Here is an 18,990-nt window from a genome sequence, read left to right as displayed (position 1 = left end):
TGTTGAACTTCATATCTCGTCAAGTTTTAATTCCTAGTTGTATGCCAAAACAGTAAAAAACAAAACAAAACAGATCTTGCAATCTAGCTGTTTTGAAGCACTTTGTTATTGTTGCCATTTACAGTGGACCTACATAAGAGCTCCATGAAAAATGTCACCCTTCTAAGAATCTCTTCAACTAAAGAAGTCGAAATTGATCTTTTATTGGTAAGAAGTATAGCTACCAGAGACCATGAATGATCCATCCTCATAAGTAACAGACTGGTGCATGAGGGGTAATGGCTAGTCTAGAATGTCAAGAATCTCTATATCCCCTTCCAACATCTCAACAACCTCGACAATGGTAGGCCTAAAAGCCACCATATTGTGTGCACACATAATTCCTACAAGAAAAATCTCTATATGATACTTGCAGGCCCACTTTCCCTCATCCTCTTCTCCACCACTTCAATTTCTCTACCCACTTTCACAAGATTCCATGCCCAATCTGTCACCAGATAATTAGAAGCATTCTCCATAGAAGTATCCAGAGCCCTTCTACCACTCATTATCTCCAACAAAACCACACCAAAGCTATAAACATCACTCTTTTTTGTCAATTGCTTATATAGAGCATACTCTGGAGCCAGGTAACCATGAGTACCTGCAACTCTTATGGTCAGATGAGAGTCCCCTTCCATACTCATTCTAACCAATCCAAAATCAGAGACACAAGCATTCAAATTGACATCCAACAAAATATTTGTCATCTTAATGTCTCTATGATAAATCATAGGCTAAACACCATAGTGCAAATAAGCCAAACCCTTGGTCGTGCCAAGCACAATATTCTTCCTTTGTGGCCATGACAACGGTAACTTGGATTCTCACCCAAAAATGTGATCATCCAAGCTGCCAGTCGGTAAGAAATTGTAGATCAAAAACCTCTGGTGCCCTTCCAGGTCATTGCTGGCAACACAACAACCTCTCAAAACCACCAAATTTCTATGCCTAATGTTGTTGATAATCTCCACTTCGTTCAAGAATTCTGTGTCTCCTTCTGTAGAGCAATTTTCAATTCTCTTCATGGCAATGACTAGACCATCAGAAAGCATTTTATATGTGGGTGTGATTCAAAATCTGGCAAATTCTAAAAATTTTCAATGGCGTGAGACAAAATCCAGTTGGAGTGAACTCCAAAAGGAAAGCCTATTGGCTAACTAGCTAGATTTTTGAACATGATGTAGCAGTTTGGCTGCGATAGTTGTATAAAATATGTTTATCTCTAGAACATTTGAAATGTACTCATTTAAGATGCATGTATCTTGAACTGCTAAATATTATAATCTAAATTTTTCCTAGAAACTGGTTATGTTACTATTAAATTTAGATATAAAGTTAACTACTAAGTATTATTTTTCATTATTTCTAAACTAGTTTTCATCTCCACTACATTTTGAAAAGCATTCTTGACATAAATTTGCAACTTAATCTTTAAACGAGGACTCTCCTCTTACCAACAACTATTATCATACCCCAAATTAGCCATAGCATGATTGGAACAAGGATTAGTACCTTTTGGTGGACTACGGCCTCCTCTCAGAACACTCACCTATTGAATCTTTCAATTAGGAAAATAAATTAGATCCTACTACAAATTATTTAGTACCATGGTCATGACAAAGTTATTGTCTTCTTTGCTCACTAAAAATGGAAATGTTTGTTACTACAAAATAGTAGAAAGCCTACCAAAAGTAACATGGTTGAAATGGAAATTAGATTCTACCTACTCAAGGAAATGTTTCCTTATTCGTAATTGTGCAAGAAAACTAGAAACCCACATTCTATACATAATCACATGATGCCAAAGGGATATTTCAAGACTATTTTCTTCATTAAACAAGATTTTTTTTTTCAAGGAGACTTGTTGTTTGTGAAAAATAAGGTTTGTTCTTAGTGTTTTGTGTTTAATCTCATAGAAGATCTTTTGAGCATGGTTCTAGTATGGCTTAGGCTACCCTTGCTTTCTAGTGGATATTGACAAGAACCCACCTTCAAAAAGATGGAGTTATAGTTGAGTACATTATTGCATCTGAATTTACTAAGTATCATTGTATTATGAACTATGTCAAAAGTTTGTGTCAATAATGATTTGAAGAAATCTCTACAACAAAAATCATATTCTATTTTGGGGTAGGATTTGCAATGAGCACAACCATCCACCCATGGTTTGCACTATGCATCAATTTCAAGGAGAGAAATTTTTTTGAAAGAAATTGGGTGTGACAATTTCTCAAGAGTCTCCCGAAGATGTATGTGTCCAATCACAAAGTTAGAGCTTTGCAAAATCAAAGAATAATTCTAGGCGACATACAAATTTAAACTTAAAGGGAAACATTGACAAGCCCAACAAATTGAAATGTAAATGTGCATGTAATTTAGAATGCTACACTGCTATTGGAAATAATGATAGATAACATCATAGTCTCCTTTAGCCATTTCTATGTGTGATTAATAACTGTTTTGACACTGTATGACTCTAGGTACCATTCAAAGATTACAACTAATGGCTAACTGGTGATCATAGACACATGTTTTTTAACTAGAGAGAGGAGTATTTCCACTTAGATTTCTTCTTACCAAATTATTATGGGTTATGTTCCAACCATTTAATCCTATCAGAATACTAGCAATGTGCATAATTCCATTGGAGCAACTAAAATTAGTTAGATTTGTTCACCATAGGTGAATCTCCAATTTAAATTTTTAAAGAAAGAAAAATCAGAAACGCATGACTCTCAGAGCACAACCTATGGGATAATATATAAAACCATCGTATATTCCTAACATACAAAATTTACAATATATTGTTGTCAACCAACATAAAAATGAAGCTACAATAGATTAAATGCATAGAAGATTCATCAAATAATATAGTGTACAACTCGAGCATGAAAATAAATGGATAGAGTAGCCAAATAATTGTAGCTAGTCTAATAAAAGGTAAACAACCTATAAAAGATCCATCTCACAAATAATGAGAAAAGGGGTTGAGAGCTCTGGTCCAACAAGAAGTTGTCAATTAGGGTTTAGAGGAAGTTGCCTAACATCTTGCAATCTGTCAATTCCAAGCATGTTAACCTATGGTATCATTATTTGATTAACACTACTCTTTTTCTTGTGGGAATTTCTATTTTTCTTGTGATGGTAGGAGCCTTAAAGAAGAATGATGTATGGATACTTTGGGAGCAACCTACCATTGATTTAGTAGGATTTTTTTATCTATGCAACTTGATTGGATTCTTTTCTTGTGTCTACTATATGTATAATCCAGGAGCCATATACTTGGTAGACTTTGTGTGCTATAAATCATCTGATGAATTCAAGGTAACTAGAAACTATTTCATGTACCATTCTCATAAAATGGGGCTTTTTTATAAGAAGAGCCTCAAGTTTTAGATGAAAATCTTGGAGAGATCTGGTCTAGGAGAGCACATGTACTTTCCAAGAGCCATTTGGGCATCTCCACCAAGGTTGACCATGAAAGAAGCTCACTTAGAATTAGAAATTGTGAGGTTTGATGCCTTGGATGAGTTGTTTGAGAAATGCAAAGTGAGGCCAAAGGACATTAAGATCCTTGTGGTGAACTAAAACTTGTTCAATCCAACACCATATTTGTCTGCCATGATTATCAACCATTATAAGATGAGAGGAAATGTACTGAGCTTCAACTTGGGAGGAATGGGGTACAGGGAAGGGATTATAGCTCTGAATTTGGGGCAAGACATGTTGCAGGTTAATGATAATTCATATTTAGATCAAATAGCAGAGATATTCAAAGAAATAAAGTCCAATATAAGAAACACAAAGAAAGACATAAAAACCCTCAATGGATCTAAACAGAAACAAAATGATATTGAAATTTACAAGGCATGATAAAGGCAAGTTAATGAAAATTATTAATAAAGACCCTCCTCTGCATAAAAAATATATGCAAGACCTAACACGACATCAAGAAATATTTCCAAAGAATAAATACCTAATCAAGTGCGCAAAAACAAAGATAGCAAAAATTATAGTGAGGGAAGAAAATGTTAAAGACTTGTATAGGAGATGCCACGGCTTAGACATGGGTACTCTTAGGAAACCAATATACTATGCAAATGCAAATGACTTTCATCATTACCTTTTGCAACAGAATAAGCCGGAGAGCCAAACGCACACCAATAAATTGTCAAATGGTTAAAAATTTAATCTTTGCATGGTAAAACATATTAGGTTAAAAAAAAGCAATGGAATTAAAATATTAATACATTTTAATTTTATTTCAATCCTCAAAAAGTTAAACCTGGAATTCAATTCTCAATTCCACGTATTTGGATGGAAGTGTGGTAGCCTCATTTTAGGGAAAAATTAGAATTCCATTATTCTAATTCCACTTTATCATTTTCGACCCAAATGATGAATTTGACAAAATTGGAATATCACTATCCCTATTCTAGTCTAATTTTGTGAAACAAACAAGCCGTAAAATAAGGACACATAGTGTCTAGTCCCTATCTATGTAGAATTTGAGTAGACAGTTGTCTACTTAAAATTTAAAGTATATATGTAATTAAACATTGAATATATTATTTTAAAAAAAATTCAAATAATGATTGTATCTTTTAAAATATGTATTATATTTGTTATGCAAGAAAATACTCTTTAAGTAAAGATAATTGTTAAATTATTGAATTTTATAATATTGTCCCTTTCGGCTAAGTTATTTTTAAAGGAGAGTCCATTTTAAATTTTGCATACAATATAATTGTAGACACCCTAAAAAGGAAAATACCTAAAATAACACAAATTAAGGACAAAATTAGATAATGAAAGAAAACAACAGACTTTCAAATCAATGGTAACATCAAGTCATTAATCAATCAATCACCTATCAAATCAAAAAGGACCTAAATCACTTTAAAAAGAGGAAAAACAATTCATAAAATCATAAAATGAAATAAAAAAGGAAAAAAGGAAAAGAAAAAAGTTGAAAATAAATGGAACATTTAATAAATGAACAAAGTCCATTTATCCTCTTAAAAGTGAAAATCCTCTTTTTTGAAATTAAAAGAATTGAAAAATCCTCATTTATCCTCACAAACCAAGTCTATTGAACTCTTCATCTTGGTGCCTTATGAGATATTTACAATTTCAACATTACCCTCTAGTGAAAAATAAAATCCTAATCCTTACCCAACCCCCTTCTAAAATTCTATAAATAGGAGGGAAATTCAAGAGCAAAAGGACCCAAGTTTTAGGCATCTACACTATAGGCATATTTAGAGCTATCATCCATTTAAAGCATTCCTATTATATATAATTCATGTCATTTTAGTATCGTGTTAGTGTTATTTTAATAGTTATTTAACATCACTTAGCATTTTTTTTAGTCTCATGCAAGCACATATTCTAGCATTCTAGTGTTATTATCTTCATATAATTTGCATCTTCACATAGATCTCACATAGACTTTTGTAGATTTGCACTCATAACATACTCTTGTTCTAGAACTGTCACTAGGATGCTAGTTTGATAGAAATTTTAGTGGTTGTAGTTAGGGGAACATGAGATGTTCATGGAGTCTTTGTTTAACAGTGATTTCTTGGGTCTAGATTAGTTCATTGTTATTCTAATTGTACTCTGCATTAAGGTCTCATGAATACATGATTCCACCATGTACAAATTGGTGCCCACCACGGGGCTTCATTTTAAAGCCTCTTTGTTCTTTAACTTTTTGTTCTAATCTTCTATTTTTCTTGTAGATCTATATATTTCACTGGTTTCTTGTGTAGATCTAACTTGTTACAAGTTTTATAACACTTGAGAAGATCCATAAGAGGATGCACCTAGCCTTTCTTAGTGTCAAATCAAGAAAGCCCAAACCCTTTTCTATTAGATTAGGACATTTCTAAATTCATAACCTAGCTTAAGTAGGAATTTTGATTTCGCTCATCTATTTGGAAGTAGGTCTATGCTCTCAACTCACTAAGTTGATTAGAATGCCAAAATTTTTGTAAGGGTAAGTAGCAATCAAGCTAGGAATGGACAAACACGTAGATTAAATAGAAGCCTCCTATCTTCCATAGGTAAAGGCTCATAATTGAACAATCTTGTTTGTCATGTTTGAGAGATTGAAGTAGTAGGGATATGCTCTCACTCTTTTAGGGTGATCAAACTCCCAAATCTGCTTCTAATTTCTTCTTTTCCCACTTTTCACTAGGTAGATTATTCATCTGTAGAAAGGCTACCTCCTAAGATTTTCCTTAGTAGGACTGGTGAGAGGGAGCACCTTCCATCTTGCATTCCTAATCGAATGCAAGTCAATCATTTTTGAAACATGGCCTTCCTCTAGTAGTCTCACAAGAGATTGCACCAAACCTCCTTTGCATTGGTGGGAAGCTCTTTGTTACAAGAGAGGTAAATTCAAACACTATTGTTTAAACACTATTTTCTTTCATTTTCTAGGTGTGTGCGAGTTTATTTCATTGTCATTTGTACTATTGACTGTGCTTGAATGTGTCTACTCAAATACATGTTAATGAACTTTAGACTATAATTCTACCAAGCCAATAAAATGCAATTGTAAACTGGTACTAAACTGAATACACACACTACTGTATACCCTAAAATAATGCATCCAATACCTAGAATGACACATCTAATCACTTCTATAATGTATTTTCATCCTATAATAGCACATTTGACTGAACAAATAATGCATTTGAATAATTAAATAACATATCTACATATATAACATCGCTTACACCCTGCAAAACAATGCTCGACACACCATAAAATAGTGCATATAAGCACTAGAATAGCGCATTTGAAGATTCCTACAATGCATTTGAGAGAAATTTCAAGATAGAGGCTATCTATACACAAAATATCTATAAATGAATAATAGATTTGGATACCATTTTCCTTCATTGACATTTTGCAAGATTGAGGAATCTTTAAATTGACCACCATCTTTAAAGAAAGCAGTGTTCCAACCTGACATCGTGCCTCTCACCCAATAGCTATCATTATCTCAACTTCGTACATCAAGCCATAAATGAATGGAAACACACATCCTTCGCCTACCCGACTTTGAGACTTATCATCACCAACATCACGAATCACCTTTTTGAAACATAGCTTGATGTTCCAACATACTTTGGTCTATCATACTGTTGAAATGTAGAATAATTCAAGTGGTCTCATCCACATCTCATGCCACTGTGTAAAACCAATGTCACTAAAAAAAAAGAGGAATCTGAAATATCGCCTATATGGGTAAGTGCTAGAATAGTGAAACAAACTATCAAATCTTTGTAATCCCCAAATATCATTGAGCCTATTGCTCCCATTGACTACTTATCAACCACCATTTCCAATGAATCACCCTTGTTCAAATAGAAGAGCTCAAAACCCTCTAACAAAATGGGTTCGTCTCACATATGGGATGAAAATAGCCTTGAAACTAAGATTGAAGATTTCCAACAAAATCCTAAACTCATTGACATAATGGACAAAATACTTGAATGACATAAAGAATGTTACCTACTATCACTGGCACAACAAGGTGCAAAATTACCATCCGACTTTGATATATCAAACCTTAAGAGGGATGAAGAGGAATCACCCCTAGAGGTTGTCACCCAAAAGCTTCAAGACCTTCAACTATAAATGGAGAGAATGAAACGAGGGAAAGGTCAACTGGCTGAATTTAGTCTTGAGAAAGTATGTCCTCTCCCATTTCATAGAAGCATTACCTTGATATCATTTCCACAAAATATGAAAATATCAAAATATGATAAATATTTTGCCACAATTGATCTGTAAGATCATCTCTGACAATTCTATACTTTAAGTATGGAATTTTTCCATGGCATAACCTACCTCATGTGGCTATTCCCTAGGAGTTTGGGGGGACAAGCCATGGAGTGGTTCTCAAAGCTCCCCTTCAACATCAAATTGTTTGATCAACTAGCTTCTGTGTTCATCACACAATATTCCTATAATATTGAAAGGGAGACCATCATGATCAACCCATACAATACAAAAAAACTCCCAAGAGAATCCTTCAAGGTGTTCCTACAAAGATGGAGGCATACCTTTGCAAAATATCAACAAGACATCCTAGATAAAGAAAAAATGGATATATTCATTAATAGCCTCTCCAAGCCAATGAACTACTGGTTGCAACTTCAAGGTCCTAAGGACTTTAAAACCACATTAGAAAACAAAACCAAAGTATATGAGACCTTGATAAATAATGACATCATCAAGCTATCAAAAGATGGCAAGGTTTTCTCGAACAATTCCTCCTAGCCTCATAAATCGTCTGACCGGTCGACTGATAAATAAAAATCATGGTGGAGGAATAACAATAAAGACATGACAAATGAGGTAGTGGTAGAAGCAAATTATGTTAAACCACAACTCCTGTACTCTCCCAATCAACAATATCCCACTATCAACAACACCAACATAATTGCTCAAGAGGACACACCAAAGCAAGATCATGCTCATCCTTTCTATCTCATGAACACAAACAATCCTTTAAACCAAAATATCTCCAACCAATAGGTGGATTATAACCAAGCCCCTCCACCAAGAGGATACAAATATATTGATCAACCTAGTCCCATTTGGGAGACTTATGAAAGAGTGTTTCAAATGCTCTTAGAAGATGAGCTCATCGTACTATCAAAATCCAAGCCCTATGAACCACAGATCAAACCTAAGTGATGGAGTGAATTTTTTTGTGTGCCTACCACTGTAACAAGGGGAATCTTACCAACAATTATTATTCCCTAAAAGGAGCCATCCAAAAATTAATTGATAATGACACTATTGAAGTAAACAATCTTCATAACAATGAAGACCACACAACCTTCAAGAACCCTTTCATGAGTCATGAGAAGGGAGAATTTGTTGGTCAACTGTATATTGTCTTTGATGTTACACAAAATGTGTATGCTAAGCTCACTCAGGTGATGAAGACAATTTATTGTGTCTACTAACCATTCCAATGTTTTCCAAGTTCAGAAGACAGTGTCTACCAAGTTCACTCAGGCATTGAAGAGAAGTTTACAAAAGTTGAGTGTCAATCGAGCTCACTCAGTTAACAAAGGAAAGTTAGATGGAACCAATGTTAATTGAGCTCACTTAGTTACCAAGGGAAGTTTACAAAGATGCAGTGTTAACTGAGTTCACTTGGTTAACATAGGAAAATATTCTAGTGTTAGTGTCTACCAAGCAGAGTCGACTAATAAAGGATTTTCTTGCTTTGGCATATTGAGTTTAATGGATTTGTTTGTTGGTTCTAGCCAACTGAGGAGATGAATATTAATTAGTTCTAAGTTTTATTCAAGCTGAATTGACAACGAATATGATATAAGTATAAGGTGAAGTTGAGGATTGAAAGTGTGGAAAATAAGAAGATGCTTAGAGGAAGCGAATTGGAAGGATAAATATAATATCCTTGTTGGGTGAAAAAGATTAATCTGATCAGAAAGGATCAAGTATTTAAGCTAGAATTGAGATCTAAAATTAGCAATACAATTGCATCATCAATCAAGTCATATCATTGTTACTCTCTAACCATTGTAGTAGTGTATCAAATCTCTTAATAGAGTTGGCTTGACAACTATTTGTCAAATCCTCTAATAAGGTGGCATTTCTAGATTTAAGTGTCTAAAGACCTCTAACAAGGTTACTCCTAACAAGATGATTAAATTCTCTAATAGAGTCACACCTAATAGTGTGTTTTTTAACCTTTAACAGGGTTGGCTCCTAATAGGGCTCACTTCAGAAGAGTGAAAAATAGTTTCTAGTTGCAATTGGTGGTTTTTCCCAAATTGTGTTTCCGCGTTAAATCTTGATGTCACTTTTGTTCATGCTATTTCTTTTATGTGTATGCAACTAAGTTAATTAAGGTTAATTACAATTAGTATCTTAAGATCTACATGTTTAGTATTTTCTAAGTAATAGTTGATATTATAGTGCTTGCCGAGTTACAACATATTGTTAGTGTTAACCGAGTGCTTGTGTGTTAACTGAGTAATAATAGTTTCAATAGAGTTTATGTTTTGTATTGACATCTAAGGGATCTAAGATTTAATTTAGTTGTAATTGATTCACTCCTCCCCTCTTAGCTACTCCTCTTATATTTCCAACAATTGGTATCAGAGGTTTTGGTGCTTGTAGAGAAGATTTCAAGGATCTAAGCTAAAGATCAGGATGTCTTATAGAAGAGAGATTCCCAAGTTGAACAAAGATAACTTTGAGTCATGGCAGGAACTTATGAAGCTACATCTAGTGACCATCAGTGATTCAAGTGTAAAATATTTGAATGCTCAGTATAAAGCTCCTACTGGAACAATTACTATGGAGAAGATTGTTGAAAAGAAGAATTATAACATTATGATGATTGACATTGCATGAACTTTTGACTATGTGAAATTTGATGAGGTCAAAGGGTGTGCTACTTCACACGAGATGTGGACAAAACTAAAGGATATCTATGGAGGTGATGATAATGTGAGAAGAGCCAAGGTAGAAAGCTTGAGAGGTCAATTTGATCAATTGAAGATGAGAGAGGATGAACACATTGAAAAATGTGTTGATAGAATCAAAGCTAGTGTTAGTGCAATCAAAGCCTTTAGATGGAAAATTGAAGATGTGATAGTAGTAAGCAAGGTACTCAGAACCCTTCTTCCTATCTATGCAATCAGAGTGTTAGCTATTCAAGAGATGAAATGTGATCCAAATAATATGATAACCTTGGATGCTCTAGTGGAAAGGTTGACAACATTTGAGCTAGATAACTATGATAACTATGTTCCTAGTTCTAGCAATCTTGAGTTTGCATTTGAAGCCAAGTTGTCACTGAAGACAGCTACAAAGTCTAAAGATAAACAATCTAAAAGTGAAGAGGAAGATAGTTCTAATAGTGATCTTGAAGCCATTGAAGTATTTCTTGTAAGAAGATATCCCAAAGACAAAGGAAAGTACAAAGGTAAAATTTCTCTAATTTGTTTTTCTTGTGAAGAAGTTGGTCACATTGCTGCAAGGTGTCCAAATAGAGAAGACAAAGATGAAAAGAAGAAGAACAAGTACAAAGTCAAGAAGGATTTCAATAACTACAAGGACTACAAGGACAAAGGTAAGAAGTCTTGTTTCATGGCTAAAGATTTAGATAGTAGTGATGATGATGGTGATGAGATGGTCTATATTGCTGTAAAGATGAATCTAATGATGAAGAAGATAAAATGGCACTTATCTCTCATGTTATAAAAAATGATACATGGATTATTGATAGTGGTTGTTCTCATCATATGACTGGTTATAAAACAAAGTTTGAACACATTGAAAACTATGATGGTGGAAGTGTAAGATTTGGAAACAATGAACCATGTTGCATAAAAGGAAAAGGTTGTATTTTTCTAACCAATGAACTCAAATGTGATAATGCTTAATGGGTTGAAGGGTTGAAACATAATCTACTAAGTGTGAAATAGTTGAATAACATTGGATTCAAGGTAGAATTCATAATTGGGAAAGCCAAGCTGCTAGATGGAAAGGGAAATCTAGTTGGGTCTGGTAACAAAAAAAAAGGTAACTTATTCTACCTAGTTCTTAGTGAAAGTTCATGTTTCATTGCTCAAGTAGAAGAAATTTGGTTATGTCATAAAAGGTTATGTCAAAAGAGTAAGAGGTATTCCTAGTTTGAGGAAACCTGATATGGGTCTATGTAAAAATTGTCAAATTGGTAAGATGGGCAAGACAAGTTTCAATAGCAAGAACTATCATTCTGAAGAAGTCTTGGAGCAAGGTCATATAGATCTTTTTGGACCTATTGGCATTGAGAGGTATAGTGGAGATAAGTACTTTATTTTATTTGTTGATGATTATTCTAAGATGATGACATTAATGTATCTAAAAGATAAGTCAAAAGCTTTTCAAAAGTTTAAGTGATATTTGGACAGAGTTGAGAAGGAAACAAGAAAGAAGATGAGATGTTTGAGATCAGATAGAGGAGGTGAATTAATTTCTAATGAATTCAATGAATTTTGCACTAAAAGAGGAATCAAAAGACAAGTATAAGCCCTTGGTACACCTTAGTAAAATGGTATAGCAGAAAAAAGGAATAGATCAATCATGGATTGTCGAAGAACCTTGATGATAGAAAAGAATGTTGCAATCAAATATTGGAAGGAATCAATCATTATAGTAGTTCATACCTTGAACAGAGTAAAACTAAAGAAAGACTCAAATCAAACTCCTTATGAACTATGATATGGCTATAAACCTAATGTAAGTTACTTGAAGGTCTTTGGTAGAAAATGTTATATTTTGAAGTAGACTAGGAAAGGTAAATTTGATGTCAAATGAGATGAAGGCATATTCCTAGGATACTCTAGTAGAAGTAAAGCATACAAATGTTTGAATCTAACCACTCATAAGATCATAGAAAGTGCACATGTGAAGTTCGATGAGTTTGCAGAAAAGAGTGAAGAAGAGAGCAACAAAGAACCTGAAGATTATAGAAATTTTATTTACTTTGAACCTGATACATTGCCTAGTCCAATTGGAAGTAAGAAAATTTCACCTCCTGAGTCCCCAAAATATCCAGAAGCACCCCTGTTATACCCAGTGCAACCTAAGTCATAGTCTAAAAGACCCGAGTCACAGTTAGAGGCTATCGAGTTGTAGCTAGTTCAACCCGAGTCTGAATTTGAAGGACCCAAGTTACAGATAGTGGGACCAATGCATGATGTAGAAGTTCATGATGAGGCAAGTGGAATAGGTTTTAAATCCAAAGTACCTATATTAGCAAGATATATCAGAAGTCACCATGTACCTGAGAAGATCATTGGAGACAAGTTAGATGCTACAATGACAATGAACAAATTGAAAGGTACATGTTTGCTTACTAAATTTGAACCTAGAATAGTTAAAGATGCTTTGGATAATGAAAGTTGGATTGAAGAAATGAATGAAGAGATAGAATAGATAGAAAGGAATAAGACCTGGGCTCTTGTTCCTAGACCCACAAATAAGAATGCAATTGACAAAAAGTGAGTTTTCTAAAATGAGATGAAAAAAGATGGAGAAGTTTTAAGAAAAAAAGCAAGGTTAGTATGCAAAGATTATTATCAAGAGGAAGGTATTGACTATGGTGAAACTTTTTCTCCTATTGCAAGATTAGAAAGTTTTAGGACCTTACTTGCTTATGTTGCATATAAAGGATTTGAAGTGTATCAGATGGATGTGAAATCTACATTCTTAAATGGAATTCTAGAAGAAGAAGTTTGCATAGAATAACTCGAAGGTTTTGTAGATGCTAGAAAAAAGGATATGGTTTGTAAACTACACAAGTCATTGTATGGTCTCAAGCAAGCTCCTAGAGCTTGGTATGAAAGACTTCATAATTACTTGATAAAGATTGGTTTTCAAAAGACAAATGATAATAGCAACCTATACATCAAAGAAGGACTAGACAAGAAGATTATGTTGGTAGAAATCTTTGTGTATGATACATTAGTTACTAGAAATGATGATTTGTGCAAAGATTTTTCAGAGAAAATGATTAAGGAATTTGAGATGTCAATGTTTGGAGAAAACAAATTCTTTGTTGACTTACAAATTCAATAGAAGAAAGATGGTATCTATATTACTCAATCTAAGTATATCAAGGATATACTGAAGAAGTTTGGAATGGAGGATTCAAGACCACTTGAAAGACTTATGTCTACATAACATAAGCTTTCCAAAAATGATGATTCCAAGGAGGTAGATCAGACCACATACAAATCAATGATTATCAAACTTTAGTATGTTGTACATACTAGGCCTGATATTGCTCTTGCAGTTGGTATGGTGGTAAGATTTTCAGCTAATCCTAAGGAAAATCATATGATGACAATAAAGAGAATCATGAGGTATCTAAAGGGTACTAAAGACTCTGGATTATGGTACAAGAAAGGAGGTAATTTGGATTTGAAAGCCTTCACTGATGTAGATTGGGTAGGAAGTGTTGATGATAGGAAGAGCACCAATGGTGGAGCATTCTTTCTTGGTAAGAGACTAGTGTCTTGGACAAGTAAGAAGAAAAATTGCATTTCTTAGTCTACAACAAAGCCAGAGTATGTTGGAGTAGTAGTTAATTATTCCAATGTTGTTTGGTTCAAGCAACTATTGGTAGGTATAAAGGTAGAAATCAAGGAAATAATCTTGTGATGCATACCAAGACCAAGCACGTTGCAATAAAATATCATTTTCTGAGAGAATTGGTGCAAGACAAAGAGGTAAGACTAGAATATGTGACTACTAAAGAACCAATTGTAGAAATATTCACAAAGTCATTACCTAAGGATGCATTTTTGTATCTAAGAGGTAAGTTAGGGGTTATTCCCCTATTTGAAGCTCACTAAATGAACTTTATAGATGCATCAACTAGAGCATGTTGAAGATCAGTCAGCTTGATACAGTAAAGAAAGGATAGATTGCATATGATCAGGTACATCTATATTCACTGAATATTGCCTTTGGCATAAGATGTCAAAGAGAGAGAGTTTGTGTCATATCACATAAATTTTGTTTGAAGAGGAAGAACTTGGTCTAATATCAAAGAGGGAGAGTTTTGTATTAGAAGAAGATGTTGAAGACAAAAGAGTTTGCTGACAAAAGGAGAAAATAAAGTTAGAGGAAGTTCACACCGATAGAGGGAGTTCTTGTGGATGAGAATCAAAATGAAGCTAAGGATATTTTTCTTACTTTATTTTGCACTCAAATTTCATTGTATTATGACATGTTGTGTTTCCATCAATGCCAAAGAGGGAGATTGTTGATCAATTGTACATTGTCTTTGATGTTACACAAAATGTCATATCTTTATTAGTCAGTGTATGCTAAGCTCACTCGGGTGATGAAGATAGTTTCCTATGTCTACTGAGCATTCTAGTATTTGCCAACTTCAGAAGACAGTGTCTACCAAGTTCACTCAAGTGTTGAAGAGAAGTTTTTAGAAGTTGAGTGTTGACCGAGCTCATTCAATTAACAAAGGGAAGTTGGATGGAGCCAGTGTGTTAGTGAACAGATTGTCTTCCAAGAAGATACGTACAAAATCACTCTAAATGCCTAGATGAGAAGACTAAATCAGCACTAACAATTGGGTCACTTCGCTATTGAAAAACATAAGCATCCTCTAAATTTATCAGGGTATAACTCCCCATTTATGATTTACAATGAATTCATAGCAATCCAAATGTAGATGCTTTTAACCAGAAAGTACAAAGGTTTGCAAACATCTATCTATAAACATGAAATAGATGTGAAAAACTAATCTAATTGAAAGGAAAAGAACAGTAAATGACGCACAATTCATCTACCCAAATGTTTCATTACAAAGAGGATAAAAACTTGAGAAAGCAAAGAATCAAAGCTTTAAAGGCATCTTGAAATTAAGCATATTTAGAAAACAATGACTAAAATGCATTTAGAGAAAATTGAAAGTTACACAAAGATAATAGTCAGTGGAAAGAAAACTGCCCAAACTCAAAGTTTTGGTTTGCAATTTTCTCTGGAATCTCCCTTCTCTAACATGTATAAGATAACATAGAACTCATGACATGTTGCATCAGAATTGCTATCTGGAAGAAAATAGAACTTCCCTCTTTACATTATATTTAAAATCAAAATTCCCCCCTTTTACTAACACAAAGTTCAAAAAAAAAAAAGCTCTGCTCTTTCTCCCTCGGAAGGACTAGAAAAATTCCAAAGAAATGGCACCACTAAAACTCCCTTTGCTATAGCACAAAGTCTGTCCTTTAGGAAAGAAAAGTGGAACCCTCCAACATCTCTCTAACTTTTCAATAAATATCCTCATTTTATATTCCTGTTGTGATAACCGCTTTTGGAAACTCAATCCCATCCTTTGCTCCATGAAGTCTTTATCAGTTATTAAACCTGACTTTTGAAACTGAGTGCATTACATTTAAATTTTTCAAAAGTTTTCTTTTTAAAAACCCAATTTGGAAATTCTACATGTCTTTATAATGTTTGTATTAATCAAAACATTATAAGTGGCACTTGTCTTTCAAATATCACATTCATTTCACTTCTTGAATGCTACGGGCCAAAACTGATAATTATTGTGTTATTATCCTCACCTTTTGTCTAAACTTAGAGATCTATGTTTAATGCTTGAGTGAAAGACTCGACTTGAAGGTGCTCATAGGGCACATGCGTGTGTTAAAAACCTTCCATTATCAAAATTTTTGATAAGAAATCCATGAACATCTTGTCAAGTAGTTCATTATCATGCATGGATCTGATCATGAAGAATCACTTTGGGGTTGTTTGTATCAATTCATATGTTGGTCATGGTATTGACTATCCTTACATCTTCTTTGGATGCAGAGTTAACGATACTCTATTTCACCAATCTGCAAGGTATTTAGTTTAACCATCAACCCACATGTTAATGCCTCACTAGGTGTTCCTTCACATTTGTGATGTTTGATATATCATGTGATGCACTCTTTGCACAAGTACACTTGTGCATCTTCTCAAGACCCGAGCTCATGTTCATTTTCGAGCATTATGCCAGATATTCTTCATCTACATTCTGCCTTCATCCATATTCTATCGAACAATTAGCATACATGTCATTGGTGTGATGCTCCTCCCTATGGAATGCTATCAAGCAGATAGCTCATTTCATCGACCTACTTCGTGCTCTCCACCATATTTAATGGTTGATATGCCTATCAGGTTTATGACCATATTGGATCTTTGAAAAATTCACCATATGCCCTCTTCCACCATGATTTTCTTTCTCGATGTATCAAAAAAATGGAGAGAGCACCATATCTTTTAACTCATCCATTCATAGTCTCCTCTCAAACTTTGAAATGCATATCAAATCCTCAAATTACCACCTGATTTTCATGAGAAATTTAACTCATCACCATGACTAAAGATTTAGGACTACAATGCATGCAAAAGGACCATAGACATTCTTTCAAATAGTCCATATTATTTCATTGTATATAGATCCAAACCTTTGGCTACTATATGAAGAAAATCTGATAGGACAATTTGAGATGCAATTCTCCAAATCACATTTCAATGAACCTTCATAAGTGTTAAAGAGTGGTGTCTAAGATTATGAAAATGGTATTATCATTTTTCCAAACACTTTATGGCATCCTCCATATTCATACACCTAGGCTCGGGCATATGAGAAACAGGTTTTGATGAAAAATTTGACATCAAGCAACACATATTCAATTTTTCATGTGACTCCCTTTGGTTATCACATATACACTGGTGGGTCTTCTTTAACTCACCATTGAAATGATGAGTGTTGGGTGACTCATTTGTCATTTTTTAGATGTTCAAACTGATGGAGTGGTATTTTTTCTCACTAAATCAAATCAACCTTGAACCATTCCTTCTAGTAATTGCCAATACCATGTAGAAGAAAGCCTTTACAACTTTGTCACTTTGGCACATAGGCTCGATCAAAGAATCTTGAATATGAGGAAAATCCAAATTCCTTATTCAAGAGTTTGTACTTGCAGTGATTTCCTTAGCCATTGACATCCTTTCAATTGACTTGGGAAATTGCTTCATTGCACATTTTTATGCAAATAGTTCCACCCTCTGATACTATTCTGTCTCAACATCTCTATCTTTGTTGATTGTATCATTTCGTCAAACATTTTACATGTATCCACAAATACTTCATTTCTTTTTCATGATGGAAATCTCCAACACTCGGTAGTAGGAGGGAATGATGACATGTCATCAAACACATTATTTGTTAGAATTGTTTAGAATAACTGAGAGAGGGGGGGGGGGGGGGGGGGGGGTGAATCAGTTATTCAAGGTCTAAATGCCCTAATAATACTTTTTCTCAAATTATAGTGATCCCATAAAATTTTCATCCATTCAAACTTAAATCAATCATCTTAGCAAATCATAGTAAATCAATCTACAGGGATAAAGTATGCAAGATCAACACATGACACAGTGATTTACGTGGAAACCCAATTTGGGAAAAACCACCAGTAACATGCTACTTAATTCTCACTCTTCTAAAGTGATGCCCTATTAAAAGCCTACCCTTTTAAAGGCTTACAACACACTATTAAATGTGACCTTGTTAGAGGATTTCACCATACTGTTAGGAATGGGCCTGGTCAAAGGACTTTAGAACATTCACTCAGAATGTCACCCTGTTAAAGGATTTATAACATGGCTATTAAACCAACCTAAGTCCATAGGATTTAAACTATCTATTACAATTTCTAGAGAGTAACAATAATGGCTTTCTAATCTGATACAACTTACAACATATTTTGCAGATTTCAGATCACACTTCAGTTTAGTCCTTTTGCTTGGCTTTTAATCACTTCAGCTTTGACATCTTGTCATCTCAAGCTTTGTCTCCTTGAGTCTTCTCACTCATCATACCAATGCAACCATATCTGTGTTCATCTGTTGAAGCAGAGTAACTGTGCTTTCTTACTCCTTAGCACCTCCTTCAGCACTTTATGCTTTCATGCTTGACCTCCTCTCACACTTTGCTTCATGACCTTATGACTCCTTAAATAGAAATCTGGAGACCCTTTCCCGCTCGATTCTTCCTCTCCAATTTTTAGGGTTTCAGGTGGATTAGGTAGGGTACAATGTATCTACCCCATATCTTTCTCTTATCTAGAAACTTCATCTAAAGTCTAGTTGTATTCTCCAAAAATGTTTTACATGATGTTTTGTGCCACCAGCTCATCACTCTTATCTTTTATTTAATTCACAGAATTCTAGATAACAACCATGTCGGCTCAAATTTGGCGAATCTTCGATCTTTGAAATAACATAGCAACTCAACATTATTGGTTTATTGATGCTCGACACCTCTATGTTACTTGTTACTTGTATCCTGCTCGACACTTGTATTTGCTCAAC

General features: G+C 34.2%; 1 pseudogene; it reads right to left on the bottom strand.

Annotated features, from left to right (window-relative positions):
- Positions 1-201: 201 nt before the first annotated feature.
- On the bottom strand, positions 202-1,094 carry LOC149576537 (putative receptor-like protein kinase At1g11050; annotated as a pseudogene).
- Positions 1,095-18,990: the final 17,896 nt, after the last annotated feature.

Source organism: Cupressus sempervirens, chromosome 1, assembly GCF_028749045.1.
Source record: "Cupressus sempervirens isolate cs-2001-9-10 chromosome 1, ASM2874904v1, whole genome shotgun sequence".
Lineage (NCBI taxonomy): Eukaryota > Viridiplantae > Streptophyta > Pinopsida > Cupressales > Cupressaceae > Cupressus > Cupressus sempervirens.
Note: the sequence above shows the minus strand (reverse complement) of the source record. Positions and strands in the feature narration are given on the sequence as shown.